The sequence below is a fragment of the Fukomys damarensis genome, unplaced genomic scaffold, assembly GCF_012274545.1.
Source record: "Fukomys damarensis isolate Sample0158 unplaced genomic scaffold, DMR_v1.0_HiC HiC_scaffold_24, whole genome shotgun sequence".
Lineage (NCBI taxonomy): Eukaryota > Metazoa > Chordata > Mammalia > Rodentia > Bathyergidae > Fukomys > Fukomys damarensis.
This window is the reverse complement of record NW_022900936.1, coordinates 59,475,357-59,498,627: the sequence shown is the minus strand read 5'-3', so window position 1 is coordinate 59,498,627 and position 23,271 is coordinate 59,475,357. Positions and strand designations below refer to the sequence as shown.

At 36.3% G+C, this 23,271-nt stretch overlaps 1 long non-coding RNA gene across 1 annotated transcript in view; it reads right to left on the bottom strand.

The window, feature by feature from the left end:
• Positions 1–20,971, bottom strand: part of LOC104866214 — a 38,804-nt gene extending 17,833 nt beyond the window's left edge. The window contains exons 1-2 of the long non-coding RNA XR_781382.2: positions 20,823–20,971; positions 20,613–20,726 (exon numbers count right to left, since the gene is read on the bottom strand). This is a non-coding gene — a long non-coding RNA (uncharacterized LOC104866214). The remainder of the gene's footprint in view (positions 1–20,612; positions 20,727–20,822) is intronic.
• Between the last annotated feature and the right edge of the window lie 2,300 nt (positions 20,972–23,271).

Sequence of the window (23,271 nt, the reverse complement as noted above, 5' to 3'; positions counted from 1 at the left end):
TTGTAAATGGGGAGGGGAGGAGGGGGTGAAGGGAGGGCAGAGACAAGGGGAAAAAATGAGAACCAAGACCTGTCATATAAAGGTACAAGATCCCAGTGATGAATGTAACTGTACTGTATACCTAAAATGTACCAATAAACTCAATGAGGAAAAAAAAAAAGAAAGGTAGGCTGTAGGCTGGGAAATGCAAGGTTTATTACAAATCTCAGAATAAACGTTTTGATTTATAGTAAAGAAGAAGAGAATACATATCGGGCAGCAACTAGCACTTACTAATTGAGAGTAAAGAAAAATAAGAATCAGGTATAAATGCTAAGTTCCTAGTGTGTGCAATTTGGTAAAGGGTGGTGCCACTAACAGAATGAAAGACCATGAAAACAGGAAGAAATTTTGGTGAAACAATGAGTTCGATTTTCTCTTAGTATTGAGTAGGAAGCACCTGAAAGACATGGTAGTTAGACACCAGAGAGTGGCCTAGATTTAGATGTTCAGAGCTATAAGCTAAGAACAGAAACTTGGGCCAGGGAGAAGGAAGTTACTTATGTTCACAGGCTTAAAATGAATTATGACTTTGAAGCAATAATCAAAGCTTTTATGAAAATATGCTATGCCTTTCCAAAGTAGGGAATGAGCAGTCATGTGAAACGCAGTAGAGAGGTGCAATCAAATATAAGAATTTACATAACAATAGCCACTGAGTGTGATAATTAGAGTGCAATGGTAACAGTATTGACAGCACTTCATGGAGCCAGAGGGGCAACAAGTAGATGGTGTGTAACTCAATCCTGAGAAAGGGCAATAGTGACTATAGACCAGTATTTCAAAATCTTTAATGTGAATGCTCATCTCCTGGGGACCTGGTTAAAGATACAATTTACAATCCCAGCACTCTCCCAGGGAGAGAGGATCACCAGGCTGAGGCAGAAGGACTGCGAGTTTGAACCCAGCCTTGGCAATTTAATAACTTGGGAAGAACCTGTCTCAAAGTTAAAAAAAGAAAGAATGAAAAAGAAAAACAGGACTTCTACACTGTCTATCTAAGTGCAAAGGCCTTGAGTTCAATCCCAGTACCACAAAAATAAAATAAAAGACTGTGACAAGCCGCTCAAAATCCTTTATTTCTTACAATTATTAATGATTTTCTTTCTTACAGTTCTTGTAGGTTCTCATGCTGCTATTCTGCAGAGCATACTCTTTGCGGGCTGTAGACCAATAGTTCTCAAATATTACTGTTCATTAGGATCATCTGGAGGACTTCCTAAACCAGATTTCTGGACCCCACCCTCAGACTGTGTGAGTCAGTAGGTCTGAAGAGGGGCCTAGGAATTTGCATTCAGAAAAGATCTCATCTGGTACCAGGGACAAGACCACACACAGAACGGCACACACAGAACAGACTTCTTGCTTTGACAGTGGGCGAGAGAGAAACTGGATCACTAGGGAGACATGTTACAAAGAGAGATAAGGGTTTTATTGATATTTCTACCTTCATATTATTGTTGGTAATGCTGTGTCAATGCAATCACACTTTTATTAGGTGAAATAGAAACGCCCACTATAGGCGGGTCTGACGTACGCTCTCCACAGTAGCCTGCATCATAGACATTCTGCAATATTATTCTGCCAACCATCTGTACCTAGTTTCACAGTCTGTGAGTAAAATCAATATATAATACAAAGAAATCAAAATCTCTTAGTATGTCTAGCCAGAGTAGTCTCACCATTGTAAAAGGATGTTTGTTTCCGAGTTGGAAAAATCAACCTACTCCACTCAATTTCTTGTTTGTTTTTTACATCAAAATTATTGGATTGGCTACTGATTACCAGACTTGGCCAATTAGTCTGATTAGTTCATCATGTAGTTTTAACTTCTCCAGCTGTGAGAATTACTTTTTATGTTGACTCACTCAACAAAGAACTCCTGCAGCTGAGACGAAAGCTAGGAAAGTGATACCACTCACAAGCAATGCAACCTGAATGGTTATTTAGAGCAGTGTAAGTAGTATAACTGAGTAATGAGTTACATCAGAATTACACACAGAATTGTGGTACTGTGTTTTAAGGCTCTGAGGAAGTCCATAGCTCCTGGCATATATAAGTGAAATTTATGCTATTTTCAAATTGAATATATCCCACAAGAGTAATAAGATTCAATTTTAAATTAGCACCAACTTCATATCTATGAATGAGATTAGTTTTGGAAAATGCAAAGTGTCAACTTTAAACAAAAATTTATTGGTTTCGTTCATGGGATGGAGCAGATGAGAACAAACTAGCAAAGAAGCAATATACAAAGATAAGACAAGGCCCCTGAACAAGAATCTGAAATCTAACACTGTATCTCATTCCTATTTTTTCAGGGAGAGACAGAAACATAGATGAGGTGTTTGTGTTTTTAAATGCACAGTGAGAAATGGGATAAAGAATATATCAAAAAACTCTCACAGTTCCAGTTTCTTCTATATGTTCTTGAGGTCTTTAATGCATAAAGTGGTTGTGCTCCAAAACCTGCTATTATTTTATTGTCCTATTTAAAAAAGACACCTTAGAAGTTACATGGAAAAAGAATATTCTTGAGATGTATTGGAAAGTTAACAGTATCTTTATCTCTGAGACCATGCCCATATTAACAAGACAGTTGGCAACCACCCTATGTCTTGTTCAAAGTCTGCTTTCTCTCCAGGCCTCCAACCTGTCCCCTCCAGCCTTCTCTCTGATTAGTGAGATTCTCTATGTCTTTATGTAAAGGTCATGAAATCCTGACAGCTCCAAAACATACCGAAGGGGGATTAACTAGCTTGATTCCATTCTACTTGGTGAAATACATGACTCAGAATGAAAATCTCAGATTAGTGGTACAGATCATCATCCCAGATACTAGGAAATTCAGACGTGCCTATAACCTATCCTGGAAAATGAGCTATTGATATCATTTTCTCATACTTCCTGGGAAGAATAAATAAACAGTGGTGAAATGCCCAAAATTCCCTTATGGAAGTGTTCGATTTCAGCCATGAGATTTCTAAAGACAGAAAGACCCAGAATCTATTCAGCAATATCATGTTTCTTAATTTTCTGCCAAATACAGCTAAGATCAGTGTAGGAAGAGACGGAGTGTAGACAAAAGAAAGAAAACCACACAAGACGGCTTTCTAAATTAACTGATTAACTGTGATAAACACATGAACTGCAGCTTCTATCCAGTCATTTGAGAAAGTTTGTGAACATATTTGGATCGGCAATTTCATGTGTGGTGTAGATGTGAGGAGTTTGGGCACATCACCATGTTTGTTTGTGCCTAAATAGAAACACAGATAGCTAGTCCAAGCAAGAACTTCCTCCACAGAGAGAGAGACTATGAATAACCCAGCTCCTGGCTGCCAACTAAAGCTTATTTTAGAAAGAGTAAGTAGGAACAGGCTGCCTAGTCAAGCCAGGAGAATTTGGAGGTGCTCTTCCCACACACCAGGCACTCATTAGCATGTCTACTCAGTTTCTCAACTGTACAACAGCTGCAAACAGACAATAGTGGGAAACTGTCAGAGAGAAGACAGGAAAGTATTAGAAAAAGGCTGTTAATTAAGAAAAGATGGAGAGGGATGATTTCTTTAGAAAGAAATGTAACTCTTGGACAGAAGAAAAATTTCATAATGGTTTCAAAGAAAATGACTCGAAAGAAATTTAGGAAAATATATCATTCTGCTCATAAAGTTAAAACCATAGTCAAGCATTTATGAAGTACTTGTTGAGTACAAGGTATTGATTGTGCTGAATTCTATCAAGAGAATAGAAATGTAACCAGACAATCCCTACCCTTAGACAACCGGCATTTATAAAACATTTATACAAATAACTGCTGTGCAAAATCATGAGTTGCAGCCTCTTTAGAAATGGAATGCATCAGGTTCAAAATTGCTGCCTTACATGAACATATTTCCAGGTTAACTTAAAAAGAAGACAAGATGATTTTCGAAGGAAAAGTGAGGTGGACAGTAGAATCAGAATGATTGTCTTCTTTCATTTTGCTTTCCTGAAAACCTTATCAGATCAGGAAAGTGGCTCTCAATTTATTAGGAGCTCACTCCTATCACCAAATATATGTCATTCACACACAAGGCGAGTTCAAAGACACTGTCTGGCACTGCAACATTGGGAAAATTAAAGGAGTGAAACTTGAAAACAGCCAAATAAGCCAATTTAAAGCAAATAAAACCAAACAAAGCAAGACAAATAAAACCAGGACTCTCGGGACATGAAATGAAAAACAAATTTTATTTAACACAATGAATCAATACACAAATATGGAATTAAAAATCAGATCGCATTTACTGAGAAATGGACAAATAAAACCTATCTACAGTTTAAAATTATGGGTGCCAATCCCACTCCTATAAAGAGGCAATTATAGTATCTTTATAGAGAAATAATTGAAACACAAACAGCTTGAAAAATTCATTATAAAGTAGAAAGATAGCAAATTCCATACCAGTGATCTCCCCACTTTGCAAAACGAACTTCCACCATACTTGAACCTGCAAATAGACAGTGGGAGTGGATCCGTGGATCTGTCCTATGCCCATGTTTCTTACTATCACAGATCTGGGCTTGAACCATGTGCATCAAGCTTCCATAGGCAAACAATATGGCACAGAATCTCACTGAATGACCTGTTCAGTGGACAGCATCCACACTGCTATTCACCATTACTTTCTTGCCCAATTCCATTACATCCCCCCACTGGGAGTGTCGTCCTAGATCCTTTGTTTTTCTGGGTTAGGCTAATATGACTTGAAAAAAATGAACTCAGCAACTGCAGGCAATGCCCTGATGCACAGAAAACCAGTCTCACACCTTCAAGAAGAAACAGCTGTTTTAGCATAGCTTGCCCAAAGCTACCTGACACTGTGGTCTCTGCACGAAAGCCATGGAGTCATGCAGGCCCTCAATTCATGTGAACAAGAATTCAGGAGGTCAGGATAAGAGTTCCACACTGAGTTAGGCAGAGGGTTCAATGACTAACTCCAACCAGCTAAGAAAATGAAGTTTGTGCCTTGAGTAAAAACCATGATAACAAATATCCTAGTTTCCTACATTTCTTATGAATGGCTCTAAAATGGATTTTCTTAGCATGTGAATGTGCATAAATGTTAATTGTTTGCAAAGGGCAACTCCTGTAACCACCACTCAGTTTATCATCCCATTATTGTTTATAACAATCTCTTTGCTAAAATTGTCTTCTAACACACCCAAGGAGTGCATGCAAGCATGAGGCCAAGAATGAGAGTACCAAAGGAGCAAAGATGTACAGATGCCATTAATAAATCACTGATAGTTAAGATATAGATTGGATGATGAGCGGCAGATGGGAAGAAGGTACATCAAATTGCTTTTCTCATATAGATTATTGGATTAACAAGGAAGCAGCTTGCAAGTGGCAAACTAGTGTAACAAATTGCTATCATAAAAAATGAACTTATCCCAGACAATAATAAGGGTCTGTTGGCCATTAGCCCTCTGGAGATGTGCTTGAAGCAGGGATATCCCTCTGAGATGGTAATATAGAGAACGCTCTCCACCCCACCCCCATCTCCTCTGCTATTGTACTGCATTTCCTGGTGAGAAGTAGGTTATGGGATAAAGCTCCACTGTAGAGTGGTTAAGTAATGAATGAATGTGCCAATTGCAAGGCTCATTTTCAACCCAGTAAGTGATAAGTGAAGGTGTCTTTCCTACCATTCTGGTAACCACAATGTTTGCCAATGACACTACCTTCTTTGATTTTGTACCTACACACACATGCACAAGTGAGCGCGCACACACACACACACACAGACACACACACGCGCACACACACTTTTTACTTTGAAAAATTCAAACATGCAGAAAATTCAAACATTCACTAGTTAAAACATAAACACCTGATAAAATTTACCTAGACTCATCAATTGTTAATATTTGCTTTTTTCAATTTTCTCTCTCTTTTTGGAGAAGTGGCAGGCATCAAACTGTTTCACATCTAAATAAGTTATTCTTTTCAATAAAATTTAACCTTAATATGTACTATGACATGCAGTTCATGATCAAATTTCTCAAATTTAATTAATGATATTATTTATAACTTTGTTTAAAATCTAGAGTCAGTCAAGAATTACATGTTACATTTAGTTTTCCTGTCTCTTTAGTGACTTTTAATTTGTAACAATGCCTTAGCCTTTTCATTATTTTTTATAACTTAAGACACTGATATTTTTGAAGTGTCAAGACCATTTGTTATATGGATTATTTCTCAATTTGGATTTGATTGCTTCATTTGACTAAAGTTAAACATTTTCAGCAGGGTGTTATGTCCTTCCCAGTACAGCACATCAGGAGACATATGTTGTCATTTTGTCAAACTTGGTAATAATAAGTTTGATAATTTGCTTAAAATGGTGCTGCCAAATTTTTCCATTGTAAATGTTCATTATTCTTTCTAATTAATTGGCGATTCTGAAACTGGATGATTATAAAGGTTAATATTTTATATAGTAGTTTTAGCATGACTTATTTTTGTTTAAATCTATCCTTAAAATTATTTTTTATTTGTTACCAGTACAACGTTCCAGTATAAAATAATTCTATTTCACATAGGGAGTTGGTACATATATGTAACACATCTTAATTATTTTTAATTATTATAATTCTGATTGACAGCCTGATTGAAAGCCTTAGAAAATCATCATTTTGTATTATATCTACATCTCTATATTCTTTCATGAAGATGAACTTTATTTTCTTCTTTCTATCCATATCCACTGTTGTTGGTAGCATTTTTGATCTTCCACAGTTTTAAAAGTAAGTCTGTCATTATCTATTCTTGTCATTATTTATTTTGCTATTCCAGCTGTTCCAAATTGGGCCAGTAGAAGTCCCTTCAAACTAGCTTCTATTTTTTTCACATTTTTATTAGTGTATGAGTATTTCTTTACTCTCTGGTACAATTTACTGCTCAAGCTCATCTTGTGTTTCATTGCCCTAGACTTAAGATCAAGCAGTTTTTCAGGGAGCCACTATTTCTTTGAATGGAAAATAGGAATCAAACATCAGGATGGTATGCACATTTAGTGCTACTAATATATAATTATTTTATTTTCCCTTTATCTCCCTTCCCTCTCCCTTTCCTTTATCTTTTGGTCCCCTTCCCATCTGCAAAATATTTATCTCCCTGTTTCTTATTATTGTCTTTTATTTTCTTCTAAATGCATTTATGATTTGTATCTGACATTGAGATTTATCTGCCAATATCTCACTCAATATATTTTGAAGTGTGGCTCAAATGACTTCAATTCTGAATCAGGGTGTACATTAAAAATTTTATTTTAAGGTCCCACTCCTTACCTTCTGTGCAGCATTCTGTGGACTCTGCATTTTAAATTCCCAGAGGATGTTCAAAACAATTTAGGCTGCAATGAGTGGAATAATAACTGGGAAAACCACATGAGTAACTTATTATTACAAGAAATTCTTTTAACCAAAGTGCCTGATGCTTGAGAGAATAGTTGTTTTTGTTTTTGTAATGAAAATTTGGTTATTTTCGGCAAACATTTTGAGCCTATTGGTAGGGTAAGTCAGGTGGACATTTGGACCTGTAAAGTGAATCAAGGAGATTGCAGTCTCTCCTGGGTGTGGTGGCACACTCCTGTAATCCCAGCACATGGGAGGCTGAGGCAGGAGGATTTCTGTGAGCTTGAGACCAACCTGGGCTACACAGTGAGCTCCAGGTCAACCTCAGCTACATAGTGAGACCCTGTCTCCAAAAAAATTAAATAAATAAAAGAATGATCCAGTCTCTTCCCTGACCTACAAATTGTAAGGCATGGTTTCCATGAAACCCAATGGTCTCCCAAGTGTTCAGGTTCTGATTTTTGCCATATTTCAGCCCATAGAAACTCAAGCCAACTTGAGGAAAGTAGGCAGCTGGGTGGTACCTTTAAGGATCACAAAATCATAACATTTTCATTGCCCTCATCTTTCCGAACCCTTTCATACTCTCCAAAGATGTACAAGTATTGTAATGTGAAGATGTCCAAGACACTTTGTCCCATCTAAAATTAACTGTGATATAGATAGGTAGATAGATAGATAGATAGATAGATAGATAGATAGATAGATAGATGATAGATTGTGATACGTGTATAGATTTATTTCACCTATCTCTTTCCAAGAACGTGCTCTAGCCAGTATCCTCTCATTCATCACATCTAGACAGACAGGCAGGCAGGTAGGCAGGCAGACAGATAGATATTCTTGGTTATTGTGAAGAAGGTGGGTGAAATAAATCATCTAAAGAGAAATACTGAGGATCAGAGGATGCTGACCAGAGCAACACCCCAGGCATATGACAGCCCTTCAAACACCATGAAGTAGGTAAGCCTTGCTCTTAATAATAACCTTGATTTTAACAGCCAGTGCTGTTAAGGGCCTACTGTGAGCCAATGACTTCGTTATGTTCCCTACATACTTTGGCTCATTTAATCTTTACAACTCTACGGAGCAGATACTTTTACCATCTGTCTGTTACAGATGAATAAACTGCTACTTAAAGATATTACTGCTTGCCTAATTCACATAATGAAACAAGAGCCAAATCTTTGTTTCTCTAACCAGAATTCAGGCCCTTAATTTCTATACAACTAAAAAAGGAGCTGGAAACACTATCATTGTTATTGTAACATAAGTGCTAAATGTCTCATCCTGCTGTAGGATTTCCACTTCATTCTCATTCGAATCTATTCCTTAAATTCTAAGGCAGATATTCAGGAAACTTTGTAATTCCCACGGCCAAGCCACTTTACTTTCAGAGGGATCCTTTTCCTTTTTCTGCTGACACAATAATTTTTTAAAAATTCACACACACACACACACACACACACACACACACACACACACACAGAAGCCCTTTCATTTCTGATAATCTATAAACCAAAAGCCAAATACCTGAATACCTGATTTACAGTTTTATACTTAGAATTTAAATATTTTGTTCTTTTCCCTCTTCATTTTTAAACTATTTTAATGTGCCCTTCTTTATTACCAAAGGCACTAGAATTCCAAAAGAGGGCAATATTTTGACCAAAAAAAAATAATAATTCACTAATAATAGTAGAAATTTCTAGGCCAAAGCTCCAATGATTATTGGAAAAATGCTGTGTCCTGATTATATTCTTTTTACCATTCTAAAGATGACTGTGTTCCGTGAATATACTCTGTGATGATAAGGCTGGATGAAGTGGGAATCAGGCCCACCTCTTTAAAACAGGGTTGGCAGACATGAGGTGAGAAAACAGGGCCCGCAAGCCAGCTGGCATGCATGGCAGAGGTCCCTCCCATGCATCAGAGATTCAGGGGAACCATAGAAACCATATGGGAGAAAAACCCTGGAAAAGGAGGGATAGCATGTAAGAATCCTCTCTCCATGGTAAATCCCAGTAGCTACAAAGTGATAATCATTTCCAAAACTTCTACTTCCCATATGGGGAAGCAGAAACTCCTCTGCACCCCACCATTTCATTAGACAACCCCACTATGTTTACTTTCATCTCTGCCCTGAGCCACCCCTTAGTAAAGTGCTCGGGGTTTAGGGACCCCCCTTCAACCAGAAGTACAATGACTAGCAATGACCTGTGTTTCTATTCTTCCCAAATGTAAGTTTTATGAGGATGGGATATAAATTATATGGTTATTCCTCCCAGCTCACAGCTTTTACAGGGCCAGTACTAATTATATGTTGTATCAAAGGAAGAATAAAGAATAAAGCTAAGGGTTCAAATTGGAGAAACTAAATTTATATTCCAAGTGGAATGGGTCAATGTATAGTCCTAGTGCTTTTCACTAACATTTACAATTCATTCAATCATTCCACAAGTATTTACTGAACCTTTCCTATTTACTGCCATCTTGAAGTTTTTTACACATTGGGAGAAGACAAGAAATGAACATGTAAACAAATAAAGAAGAATACTAGATAATAAAATTTGTTACAAATAAAATAACACAATCGATTAGAGAATGATTAAGATAGGGTAGAGGAAAGTTATTGCATTGATTAGCTTTCCTGTTTCTGGAACACAATATCCAATACACACAAACTCAAGGGGGAGAGGTTTCATTGGCTCATGGTTTCATAGGATTCAGTTCATAGTTATCTGCTCCAAGACAGGAACATCATGGCAGAAGGGAATGGTGGAATAAAGATGCTTAAATCATGGCAGTTAAGGAAGAAGATTAGAAGAACAATACCAGGGAAGAAGAGGCCAGGGACTAAATAACTACCCAAAATCACATCCTCATGAGCCACACAGACACACCCAGAAGTGTGCTTTATTAACACTCTAGTCATCTCTGAAGCTAATAAAGTTGAATTAAGCTTAACCAGCACAGAACTATAGGTAGAAGAATCAGGGAAGATCTCTGAACAGATGAAGAGCTAAATAATTCTGAGCACACTAGACATGACCTCTGAATAGAGGAAGCTCAGTAATGCTTGGAAACTACTTCTGATTTCATCAACTACTTTTGATGGTGGTTATAGAAGTAATACCTGCATTCCCTAATATAGCTTTTATATTATGCTAAGATAGTACTATTCAAGGTAATGTCACCCATTTTTCCTAAATATTTCTGTGTATTTATATATACATAAATGCGCATATATACATATATATGTATCTTACTATGCAAATGGAATTATATTAGCATACTCTTTTGAGCTACTCAGAATTGCCTTCAAGAAAGTATCCCTTGCTCTGTTACATGGGGTAGAATGAGATGACAGCCTCCAATTTTTTAATGTTTTCCCCAGCTTTTGAGTCAAGGGCAAATCCAACAAATGACAGAACCAAGCTACGGTAAAAATGTCCTAGTATTCCTATACAACTGAGACTTCCCTAATTAGGCTTATTTAGTTTACATCTGTTTTCCTTCATTTTGCTCTGATGTACTCTTAAAAAAAACAAGACAGCATCTTTAAACATTTATCTTCGTGCATGAGTTTCTCTTCTTCTCCATCCTCTAATACTTCTTAACATCAAACTTTCAATCTGTGCCAATCTGGTACAAGAAAATGTGCATTTCACTAACATTTTAATTTGTAATTCACTAATGATAAGTATACTCAGAATTCTTTTATATTTTTACTACTCACCATTTGTACTTATCTGTGAACTTCTTGCCTGTGTTTTTTCCTACCACATTGTTGCAGTTTTTCCTATTAATTTTCTGGATCATTTTATGAAGGAAATAAACTCTTTTCTATAAAGATTGCAAATATGTGTCTCTGTTTGTGATTTTTTATTTCAATACATTTCCTACTCAACAGCTTTAATTTGTGTGTAGTCAAATTTATCCATCTATTCCAATGTAGCTTCTGGCCTTCATTTCATGATTATTAAATTTGTAACTCTAATGATATTTTAAAATAAATTTTTCTTATTCTAATACCACTAGCTTTGTGTTTTTTTGAAACATGTACTCCATCTGCAATTTATGTTGCTACAATAAAAACAGCAGGAACTAAACTCTCACTAACTCTTTTTATATCATCTTCTCTCTTTGGTATCTTGCTGGCTATCTAGTCATGTTTATTACCAATATTGCCTTTTATTCAGAATTTTCCACAAATATCTTTTGCTTTGGAATGAATAGTCCACAACTTTTTGCCTCACAATACACTTGTCTCATTCACAGTTTTTGTAGACCCACAAGCTAACTCAAAATGAGTAAGAAACAAACATCACTGGAAAGCTTCTTTGAAAAGGGGGAAGAGGCCCAATGGCAAGATGGCAGAAGACTCTGATTGCCTACAAAAAGAAGGCTGTATTTAAAATAAAATACCAAGGGTCCTGCTTAAATTGTGGGCTCATTGTACAGGTGATTCACATTACCAAAGCCTGCTTTGTATAGCATATGGTATATACTATGTTATACAGTATAAGGTAACATTAGCACCCTACATTAAAAGAAAACCCTTTAAAGTTTTTCAAAACAGAAAAAAACATGAATACAAAAACCAGAAGCAATTATTGAAAGTCATCTCTTCATCAAATGTGTCTGTACTCAGAGCATCATTCTTAGTAGCCAACCACATTGCTAAAACTAAGAAGCCCTTTACTCTTGGTTAAGAGTTAATCCTGACTATTGCTAAGGAAATTCTTTGTGTTCTTTCTGGAGAGGCTGCAGTTCAAAAGATGGCATGGATTCCTTTTTATGGTTAGCACTATAACTAGAAAATTGATGAAATAGAGGATATTGGGGCACAATTGTTAGAGTGGATTAATGAATCACCATGGTATGGAATCTAGGTTGACAAATCTTCTGATATTTTTTATTGGTACATTTATTGGTACATATTAGGTATGCAATACATTTACATTCATCACTGGGATCGTGCACCTTTACATGATTTATCTTGGTTATTTTCTCCCCATTCCCCTGGCCACCCTTCCCAATTTACAAAGACTTTGTTTCCATTTTTTTCCTATTCTCACATTTTTTTCTTTTCCCTTCTTACCTTTCCCCTACCCCTACCATTTCCTCTACACCTTTAGACTATTTTTCCTATTACACAATATCAGTTATACATCTTGATCCTTATTTTACACTTTCAATTTTTCACACCAGAGAAAACTATTTGGTATTTACACGTGTGTCCTATTTATTTCACTTGAGTATATCCTCAATGGGCACCCACTTAGCTATAAATGTCTCTAGTTTCTTGTTATTTATGGCTGAGTACTACTCCATTTTATTAAAAAGCCACATCTTCTTTATCCAGTTTTCAATGATGGGCAATTAGACTGTTTCCAAGCTTTAGTCATTACAAACTGTGCTGTCATAAACATGGGTGAGCATGTATCACTGTCATATGATTCTTTTAATACTTTTGGAAAGATAACCAGCAGAGGAATAGCTTGGTCAGATGGGACTTCTCTAATCGCAGTTGTTTAATGTATCTCCATATTGGTTTCCATAGTGGTTGCACCAGTCTGCACTCTCACAAACAATGGAGAAGGGTTCCTTTCTCCCCACAACCCCACCAACATTTGTTATTGGTTCATTTCTTGACAGTAGTCATTTTTTCTGGGGTGAGGTGGAATCTCAGGGTTGTTTTCATCTGCATCTCTTGAATGACCAGTGATGTTGAACATTTTTTTCATATATTTATTTGCTGCTTTTACTTCTTTGTTTGAGAAATGTCTGTTCATTTCAGATGCCCATTTTTTAATTATTTTGGGGCCTGATTTTTTTTAGTTCTTTATATAGTCCAGATAGTAGACCTTTGCCTGAGGAATGCTGGTAAAAAATTTTTCCCACATTGTAGGCTTTCTCAGCTCTGTTGGTGGTTTCTCTTGCAGTGCAGAAGTTTTTTAAAAAGATAAGATCCCAGTTGTTTATTTTTTGTGTTAGTTCCTGTGCTACTGATGATTTGTTCATAAAGTCCTTTCCTATGTCAATGTCTTCAAGAGTTCTACCTAACTTATCTTCCAACAAGTTTAATATTTCTGTTTTAATATTTAGATTTTTAATCCACTTGTATTTTAGTTTAGTATATGGTGAAAGACACAGATCTAGTTTTAATCTTTGACAAATTGAAATCCATTTTTTTCCAACACCATTTATTAAAGAAGCTATCTTTCCTCCACTGAAGATGGTTGGCTTCTTTGTCAAAGATGAGGTAGCTGAGTATGTCTGGGGTTACAAGTCTACTGATATTGACATCAAAGCCAGAACGATTTTTATGTGCAATATTTTTTTTAAGATGTGCATATGAAAACTTTTGTTGCAAAATAATGCCATGGCTGTAGAACTTTGTGTGTGTGTGTGTGTCTGTGTGTGTGTGTCTGTGTGTGTGTGCAGTACCAGGGATCAGACTCAGGACTTTGTACTTACCAGGCAGGTGCAGCACCAGTGAGCTACCCCTGGCCCTGTAGAACCATTTAAATCATTCAATAATTACATATCAGGAAAACTTAACTGGTCATTTTTTTGCTAGTATGTGTATAGATGAAGGGACTCCCATTTATCAATGACTTTCTGATTATGGGGGGGTTCTTTGTTCATTGCTTTGTTTTGCTTTTGGTACAGGAGCTCAAACTCGGGATCTTGTGCTTGGGAGACAAACAGAGGCATCACTGAGCTAAACCCCTGGCCTTGGTTTTCTTTTTTTTTCTTTTTTTTTTTTTTTGGTTTTTGGAGACAGGGTCTCACTATGTTGTTAAGACTGATCTGGAACTCACTATGTGGTTTCAGGCTGGTTTCAAACTCACAGTGATCCTCCTGCCTCAGCCTCCCGAGTGCTGGGATTACAGGACTGCACCACCATACCTGGCTGCCTGGTTTTCATTTTTAATAAATTTGATTTTATTTTATCCCTTTCCTGCCCTCAAGTTCCCTCCCTTCCCCATGTAAAACAGCTTTTTTTCCATTTTTTTCTTCTATTTTCACTTTTTTTCTTGAATGACTTTTTGGTTTTGCTACTTGGGTCAGAGAGGTTGCTTGTGCATATGAATCTATTTGTCTTATCATTCAGACACATGCTGACTAGCTGAAAAATGTCACCTAAACTTAACAACCTTGGCAGAGGGTGATTAAAGTTAACCACATTAAAGTGCATGCCCTTAACTCATGTCTATTCATGTATCTCTGTGAGAAGATGAACACAAAGTACATGTGCCTTTTCTTGTACAGAAGTGAGATGGTTTTCTAAGAGTGAATCACTGGACAGAGCTTTTGAGTTATGCTGGTCATTCCAGAGATTTCTTGAAGAAAAACAGACACCACTGGCACCACATTTCAGTGACACAGAGTGGAACAAATCTTGTTCACCATTGTGACATATTCAGCCTGCTCATTGAACTCAATCTGTCACTTCAAGGGAGAATGACAACAGTGCTCAAATTGGCAGATAAAGTGGCTGCATTCAAAGCCAAACTGGAACTAAAGGTTAACTAGTAAACATTGGAATTTTTTACTTGTTTCAGAAACATTAGCAGAGATTTTAAAAGAGAATGAGCCAGGGCCTTCTTTTTCTAACTGGTGTGTAATTGCCTTCCTCTGCTTTCAAAAGAGTTTAACTGTTACTTCCCAATACAAAAGACCTCTGGCCTGGGAAGGAATGAATCTGCAACCAATTTGTGAATAACCCAGGTAAATTGATTTTGTCCATGCTACAAGAGGATCAGCTGCTTGAGGTCACAAATGGGCATGGTTTTAAAAATATGTTTGAGACAACATCAAATTTCTAAAATCTGTATTGGAGTCAAGCTGAAACATCATGAGATTGCCACAAAAGCACTGAAAAGCTTGCTTCCATTTCCAACATTCTATCATTGTTAAGGTGATTGTTACAATGGTGGTAAAACAAGATTATGGAGTAGACTGGGCATAAGTAATGCATTTCAAGTGTCACTGTCCCCAATAGCTCCTAGATGAGACTCTCTGGTTGCAGGAAAACAAGCTCAGTGCTCCCATTGATTCTGCACTGAGTTGTATAATTGTTTCATTTTGTATTACAATTAATAATAGAAATAAGTGGAATTTGTCTGAATGATCCCAAAGTCTTCTTCCTATCCTCCACCATCAGTACAAAAATTGTCTTCCACCAAAGTGGCCCCTAGTGCCAAAAAGGCTGGGAACCACTGATCTGAAGATCCCAGATATAATATCAAAGAATTAATCTTAGAAGGGTAAGTTTGAAAAAATACCTTAATAAGCAATGCTCTATTTCACTTTAATTTTGTAATTCAATCAGAAATTCTTCTTACTATTGTCTTCAGCTAGAAGACAAGTTTGGTTCAGTTTCAATAATCATATCTATTCATGCATTCATTGAACTAACAATGGAATTGTTAAGAAATAGCTAAATGTAAAAAAAAAAAAATCTTGATCCTAGGGCTTTTTTGCTAGTATCTAGTATTAAAAAGCAATGAGGCTGAAATAAGTAATTTTTTACTACTAGAAGAAATCACAGGTCCAGGAATTTAGCTCAGTGGTTTTGGTGCCCGCCTTGCAAGTGCAAGGGCCTGAGTTCAATCCTTGGTACAAAAAAAAAAAAAAAAATGGACAGGAAAAAAAGAAAAAAATCATAAAGATCATCCAGTCCTATCCTTTCTATGACATAAGAATGCTAGATCAAATGACAAGGACTTTGTACCTAATCTGTAGTTTGTTCATATTATCATTCTGCCAAAACCTGCTTCCATCAATCACATTTTATCATTCAGTAAATACGTGAGTAAATGTTAAGCATTGTGTTGTTCCCTGAACATAGAGCTCTTATCTTTAGAAGTATTAAAATCTATCAAGTAGATAGAAGACAACTAGTAGATTGGAATATTATTTTAGGTTTTCTGCAGAAATGAAACAAACAAGGAGAAGGGCATTTAACCCAAACAAAAAGTGGAGTTTGAGTTGAATCCTGATGGAAGAATGAGAAACAGATATTTGAGAGGAGCAAGCAGAAACAAAATGAAGGCAACTGGAAGACATTTGTTTGTGTGAGCAATGACTAAATAAAAGATACAGGCTTAGAAAATATAAGGGTGGACCTATGACACATCTAATGCTTTTCCCAGCTGACTTTTCCTCAGGTTCCACTTGTGAGGATTACACTTTGACCCACTGTATCAACTATAAAGGTGCAGAAAGGAGTAGAAAGACAGCTGCAGATTCATCTTCCAAATTAATAGATCAATAAATCATGCCTAAAACTAAAACAAATTTTTAAAAATTTAAAAGGTAGCAGCAACTTAGTCATGTTAGCGATTTAGAGGTTACCTCTGCAAAGCAGAAATTGGGGGCTGCAGAGCACTGCCACATTTTTATATAAAAGCCTTTGACTCCTTAAACAAAGTTTATATTTAACTTTGATTTAAGAATTAAATTTAAAATTGTATGTGGAAACTAACATGCATGCCAACTTACACAATTTGTCTACTTTACGCCTTCAGATGCTGTGGGTGGCCCTTGAAAACATCTGAGTGTGGATAGAAAGAGCAGAGTGTGAGAACATTACTAGAGCAGTGGATACCTTGTAGTAGTTAACAGATGCTTAGAAATAAATAAAAAGAGGGGAAGAACAGAAAGGGAGCTAAGGAAAGACAATTTTTGGAATAGAAAATCCTGACCAGCTTTTCTCCCCTATCACTCACCCCACAGCCCTGAGTTGCAGTGGAAAGCAACAATAATACCAGAATCCACCTGGGCCTTGTAAGTTTAGAGACATTATTATGAAACACTTTTGATGTAGTTACAATAAGGACAATAAGGACAAGAAGAGACACTTTGGCTTGATTTAATTTTTTCTTCCTCTTCTTGATTACAGGAGGATGAAATTAAATAATGGTATCATGCTAGCATTTTAAATGTCAAGGTTGTGCTAGGCACATAAAGAGCTCCTCTGATAAATCCTTATGGTCCTAGGCAACAAAACAACAACCATTCTTTCCAGACATTATTTATTTAGTCCTCCTTTAAATGCTGCTACATAAACTCAGTAAACATTGAGTGAAATTTAGGAAAGATGACAATTCTCTCTGTTGAACAGAAAATAACCAATGAATATCTGAATTAAATATTCTGGAATATGATCTCTTTTTTTTCTCATTGAGTTTATTGGTACATTTTAGGTATACAGTACAGTTACATTCATCATTGGGATCTTGTACCTTTACATGACAGGTCTTGGTTCTCATGTTTTTCCCTTATCCCTGCCCTCCCTTCACAATATGATCTCTTTTGATGTAAAATGTTCAATTCTGTCTTTGTGTCCCTAGTCCTTACTATAATGCCTTGCATGTAGGACATACTTAATTATTGTTGAAATGAGTTAAACTGCATTGAATAGTGGGACTTATTTTTCATGCTTGCCAGTTATTCTAGCCTACATTTATTCTTGCCTTTATTTTTCACTTACACTTGTGGGTAGACTCAAAAAAAATGTAATCCCCTATTGCAAAACTCATTAGTGAAGAAGGAGCAAAGAAAGCAAAGGGGCAGTAGACAATGGGGAGGGGAGAAAGAGAAAAATGAGTAAGGGAGAAGAGTAGAGGAGACTAAACCTTTAAATCGGGCCCCTGCAGAAGAATGGAGGTAAGAAACAATAAATCAAGGGTGATTTAAATTGCCCTCTCAACATTACTCAGTCTGTGCTATATTGCACCAGGCTGTCTCATTTCTCTTACAGCTTCTCAATATATTCAATTTCCCTACTTTTCTCATATTTGTTTTCAAATATTTTCCCTACAATGAGATTTTTAACTAAAGACATTCAATCTCCAATTGTCTTCCTTAAAATGAAATATCTCCACCCTAAACATTCTTCATTAATCATTTTTCTTCTTAACAATTTTAGTACTAAAAAAGTGGGTTTACATGCCATGGAAAATAAGTCTAACTAACTAGGTTACAAAGCTGTCTTCAACGTAATCTAACTATAATTCAGCAGTTGGATGTGTGAATCAAACAATACTAAGCTTTAGAAGACCAAAGCATAGAATATTGGATTGAATTTCAACTTTCTTCTTTCTTTCTTTCTTTCTTTCTTTCTTTCTTTCTTTCTTTCTTTCTTTCTTTCTTTCTTTCTTTCTTTCTTTCTTTCTTTCTTTCTTTCTTCTTTCTTTCTTTCTTTCTTTCTTTATCTTTCACAGTACTGAGGATTGAACCCAAGAGCTTCTCATTGAGCTATACCCCCAGTCCTTTGTTTTACTTTGTTAAATTTTCAGAAAGGGTCTCACTAAGTTACTAAATTGCCTAAACTAAGCCCAAGCTTTCATCTTCCTACCTCAGGCCTCCAGAGAGCTTGGATCACAGGTGTGTGCCACCACACCTAACTTGAGCCTGCTTTGTATTTTTAATATGTCAGTCATTAGTGGAAGAACTGTTCCAATTTTGAAGAAGATAGGTGGGGTCCTTAGAGAAATTTCTGATAATAGAAATAAAAATGATTCTGTAATAGTGGAAAGAATACCAGTATATAATTTCAAAAGAATTGAGATTGTGCACCTTGAAGAAGAAAAAAATGCAGGAAGATATAATAATTAGTCTTTCAGATATTATTCAGTAAAATAGCGTTGATGGTGGGTAGTTATTGTCTGTTATGTCCTTTGTACTATCTCCTGACTTCTCATTGCTCCTGATCAATTTTATGTTATCCTTCTTTGCATCATCTAGCACCTGTTGAATTGGTTTTTCATGGTCCCTTGTTATTTTTAAGAAGTCTTTCTTTTCATGATCACTAACAATGAACTGTCTTCTAGATATGATATTCTGCACTCACATTGGTTAATTCTGCTGGGTATACTTTCAATAGAGTGTTTAATTTCCTGGATATCTGTTTGAATCTATTTCATAGATTCCATTTCTTTCCTATGTTGAGAATTCAAGATTTCTATCATTTTCTGTTGATGCTTGTAATTGCTTATGATAGCTTTATTACTAGGATTGAGAACTCCTTAAGAAATGAGTACTTTTCAGAGGGGGCTTCTAGATATAACTGGATTTTACCTTTTGAGTCTGTCACAGGTCCTACCTCTTTAATTCACTAGGGATGAGAAGTTGTTGCCTATTTGGCCTAGCCCCTAGTTCAGTAGGACTGGCCTGTAGTATTATTTAAGACATTCAGATGATCTTGGTCTTGGTATACTAGGAAGAAGAACTGATTAGAATAACTATGTCACATTGGCTAAAGTAGTACAATCAGTAATAACTATAGGATCAAGCACAACCTAGAAAATGACAAACTGTGGTAACTATTGAGTTACTACCTTTAATCATATGAACAAGATATACAGCTTTATAACAAAATCTAAAACAAACTAGGAATTTATATACAGCAAATAGTCCCTCAATTGAGCCATTTTAGCCCCTGGGGAGATCTAAAAGAGATAGAAGGGAAATAGAGAAATAGAAGATTAATATTAGAAAAAGATTAGAAGCAAGGTTGAAGGACAAAAGAAGATTACTTAAACTTTTGGAGTCTGGAGAAGAAGGAAGAAACAAAAACAAAAACTAAACTAAACCAAAAAAATGTAAAAACAATGTTCACAACCATGAAAACATTCAATTAAAAAAGGAGAAAGAGGGAGGGAGAGAGAGGGGGAGGGAGGGAGATTCCTCTGTGATTTCAAGCCTATGGCTATCTTCTGGGGTCAACAGTTATGTGGTAGGATCGTCTTCAAGGTGTGTCTCTGCTGTGCTGGTAGAGAGAGCCCAGATTAGTAGTGTACGATCCCAGAAAGCCTGTAGTAGCGTTAGGGCAAGGTGCTGCGTAATCCCAGCAAGTCTGTAGTAGGAATAGAGTGGGGTGCCTATTCAACTTTGCAAAACTTCAGGCTGATTCTGGTCTCTGGCTGTCAGCCTATGGGCCTATGGCCCAAATTGTTCATCCCACAAATCTGTGGGTGTTTCTTGCCAGATTGACCTGAGCTCCCCAATCCTGGGTGTCTCCCATGGATGTGCCTCACCCATACACTGGGAGCCTGGGAGCTTCTCCCAGTCCCAAGTTCAGCTGGCCCCACTCCAAAATGGCATCCAGTCAATCACACTCTCCTGGAGACATTTAGAGAAGAGTCACTCACCAGCCAATGTATCCACTGCTCCACTCCACTGGTGCATTTCTCTGTGGAAGCTTCCGGGGTCTCTGGCCATCACAGCACTTCTGTAGGCTCAAGACTCCTCTCTCACACTGAAATCTGGGAATAAAAAAGAATGCACAGTTTACCAACAATCTGGGGATCAAGGAGAAAGCACAGTTTGCTACTTCCCTCTTCTGCAATGAAGTCCATTACCTTGCTCTCCCCATGGGCTCCAGTTCTCCCTTCAGAACTTTTCTGAGGCCCCAGGATCCACCTCTCTCCTTCATCTCTTCCTCAAATTGCTATATTCCAGTGTCTGCTCTCTCAATCTCAGAGATTTGCTGCTGCTCATGGCTCCATCATCATCTTCCCAGAAGTCCTGTTTTCTATTATTGTTAAAGAAAGAACAAGTGAAAAAAGGTTTACTACCAGTCAAAATTATATAAATTAGAAAATAGTCTTATCACTATAATGTTAGTGAAATCCTAGATTGTATTTTCATACCAAAACCATTCAACTCAATCTTAAAGTAAGGGATACTTTTTGGTGAATTTTACCACAGGTATCCAAGAAAACATTTAATTTTGGATCATAACTCTCTCTCTCATATACCATAAACTTTCAGGTAGTATTTCATTCAGTACATGGTTTTCTAATTTATCCATGTTTTATAGAAATCTGCCTTTCTAAAGAATGAAGAATATTCTCTAGGTACATTATCCAGGGTATCCAGCTAAGTCATTATATTCAGCTTTAAAATAATTAATTTAAAACAATGAATGTCTTGTTACTTTCTTTTTGCTGAGACAAAATACCCAATACCCACAAGTTAAGGGAAGAAAGGTTTATTTGGTTTATAGTTTGTAAGAGGTTTCAGTCCATAGCTGGGTAACTCTAAGGCAGTGTGGCACATGGCAGAGGGGCAACTGTTGATGGTGGGCAGAGACAGGAAAAGCAACAAGAGACCTTAAATATATCTTCCTACACCTTTTATCTTATGCAGACTACTTAGAGCAGAGAGCATGCACAACCTTAATGCTAAAGCCTTTGCACTTTGCATTGCACCACGAATCAATCACACACTCTAAATTTAGCCACCTCTGAAAAAGCACCACCTAGGAATGAATGAGGCTTTTGAGGGACATCTAGACCCAACTACAGCAGTGAATCTTACAAATCCAACTCTTATTCTCAGGCTAGTTAGCCAACTTGTAGTTTGAGTTCTCTGTGCTACTCCATCTTACTAAGTACCAAGCATATATAATTCGGGTCTCCACTGATATCTAAATGTTGAGTTACACATGCCTCTGACTTTCCTACATCAATTTTTTAAACTTCCCTTCAGTCAGTTTTTTTTAACTTAAATTTTCCATTACATTCATTATTTTCCTACTCACACATACAGATTATCATTATATTCAGCCACCTTTTTTGTGTGTTCTAATGCTAATCAAAGTTATCATGAAACTCACATTTAGAAACCCACAGTTTAATCAGCACAATTCAATGGGCAATAGAACTGCTGACAACTAATAGAACAGTTCCTCAGAGTGGCTGGTATTCTTCACATCTACATCTTGGACTTCCTATTGTCTTTGGCTGTGCTGTTTGTTTATTTTTTTGTTTGGTACTTGTTCTTTGCAATATTTAATAAAATATAATTTTAAAATAAAATTGTATATATTTAAGGTATACACCATGGAGGTTTGATACAGTATATGTACACATTATGAAATAGTTATCACAATCCAGTCAGTTAACACATGCATTAGCTCATATAGTCACCAATTTTTTGTGTATATGATGAAAATGTTCTAAGTTCTGGCTTCAGCAAATTTCAAGAATACAAGTTTTGTTCTGGCTATTGATTGAGTTATATGAATTCCTCAAATTTTCTTATATATTAGCACCTATCAGAAATATTGCCTCCTTTATTTTGTTGATGATTTCTTGTACCTTGCAAAGCTTTTTTGTCTCCTGTGGTCCTGCTTATTTTTTTATTTTGTTGTCAGTGCTTTTGTTGTCATAGCCAAAAAATTACTGCCGAGACAATGTTAAGAAGTTATCCTCTATGCTTGTCTCTGTAGTTTTCTTTATGGTTTCAGATCTTTCAATTAAGCTTTCACATTATTTTCAGTTAATTTTTGTGAGTGGTATAATATAAGGATTCAGTTTCATTCTTTTATTTACAGATATCCAGTTTTTTCAACACCATTTATTGAAAAGACTATTCTCTCTTGACAGTGTATTCTTGGAGTCTTCACCAAATATTAGTTGACCATATAATCACAGATTTAGTTCTGAGATCTCAGATCTGTTCTATTGGTTTGTGTATCTGATTTTAGATCCATGTCATAATGTTTTTATTACTACAGCTTTGTAATATAGCTTAAAAATATGGATTGTGAGCCTCCAGATGTGTTCTTTTTCAAAATTTCTTTGGTTATTGGGATTTTATATGAAATTTAAGGTTATTTTTCTATTTCTGTGGGAATGCTATTAAGTGATGAATGTCATTATATTATATACCTTAAATTTACCAATAAAATTAATTTTAAAATATTATTATATGGGCCGGAGATTTAGCTCAGCAGTTTGGTGGCCTGCCTTGCAAGTGCAAAGACCCGAGTTCAATCCCCAGTACCAAAATTTATAGCTAACT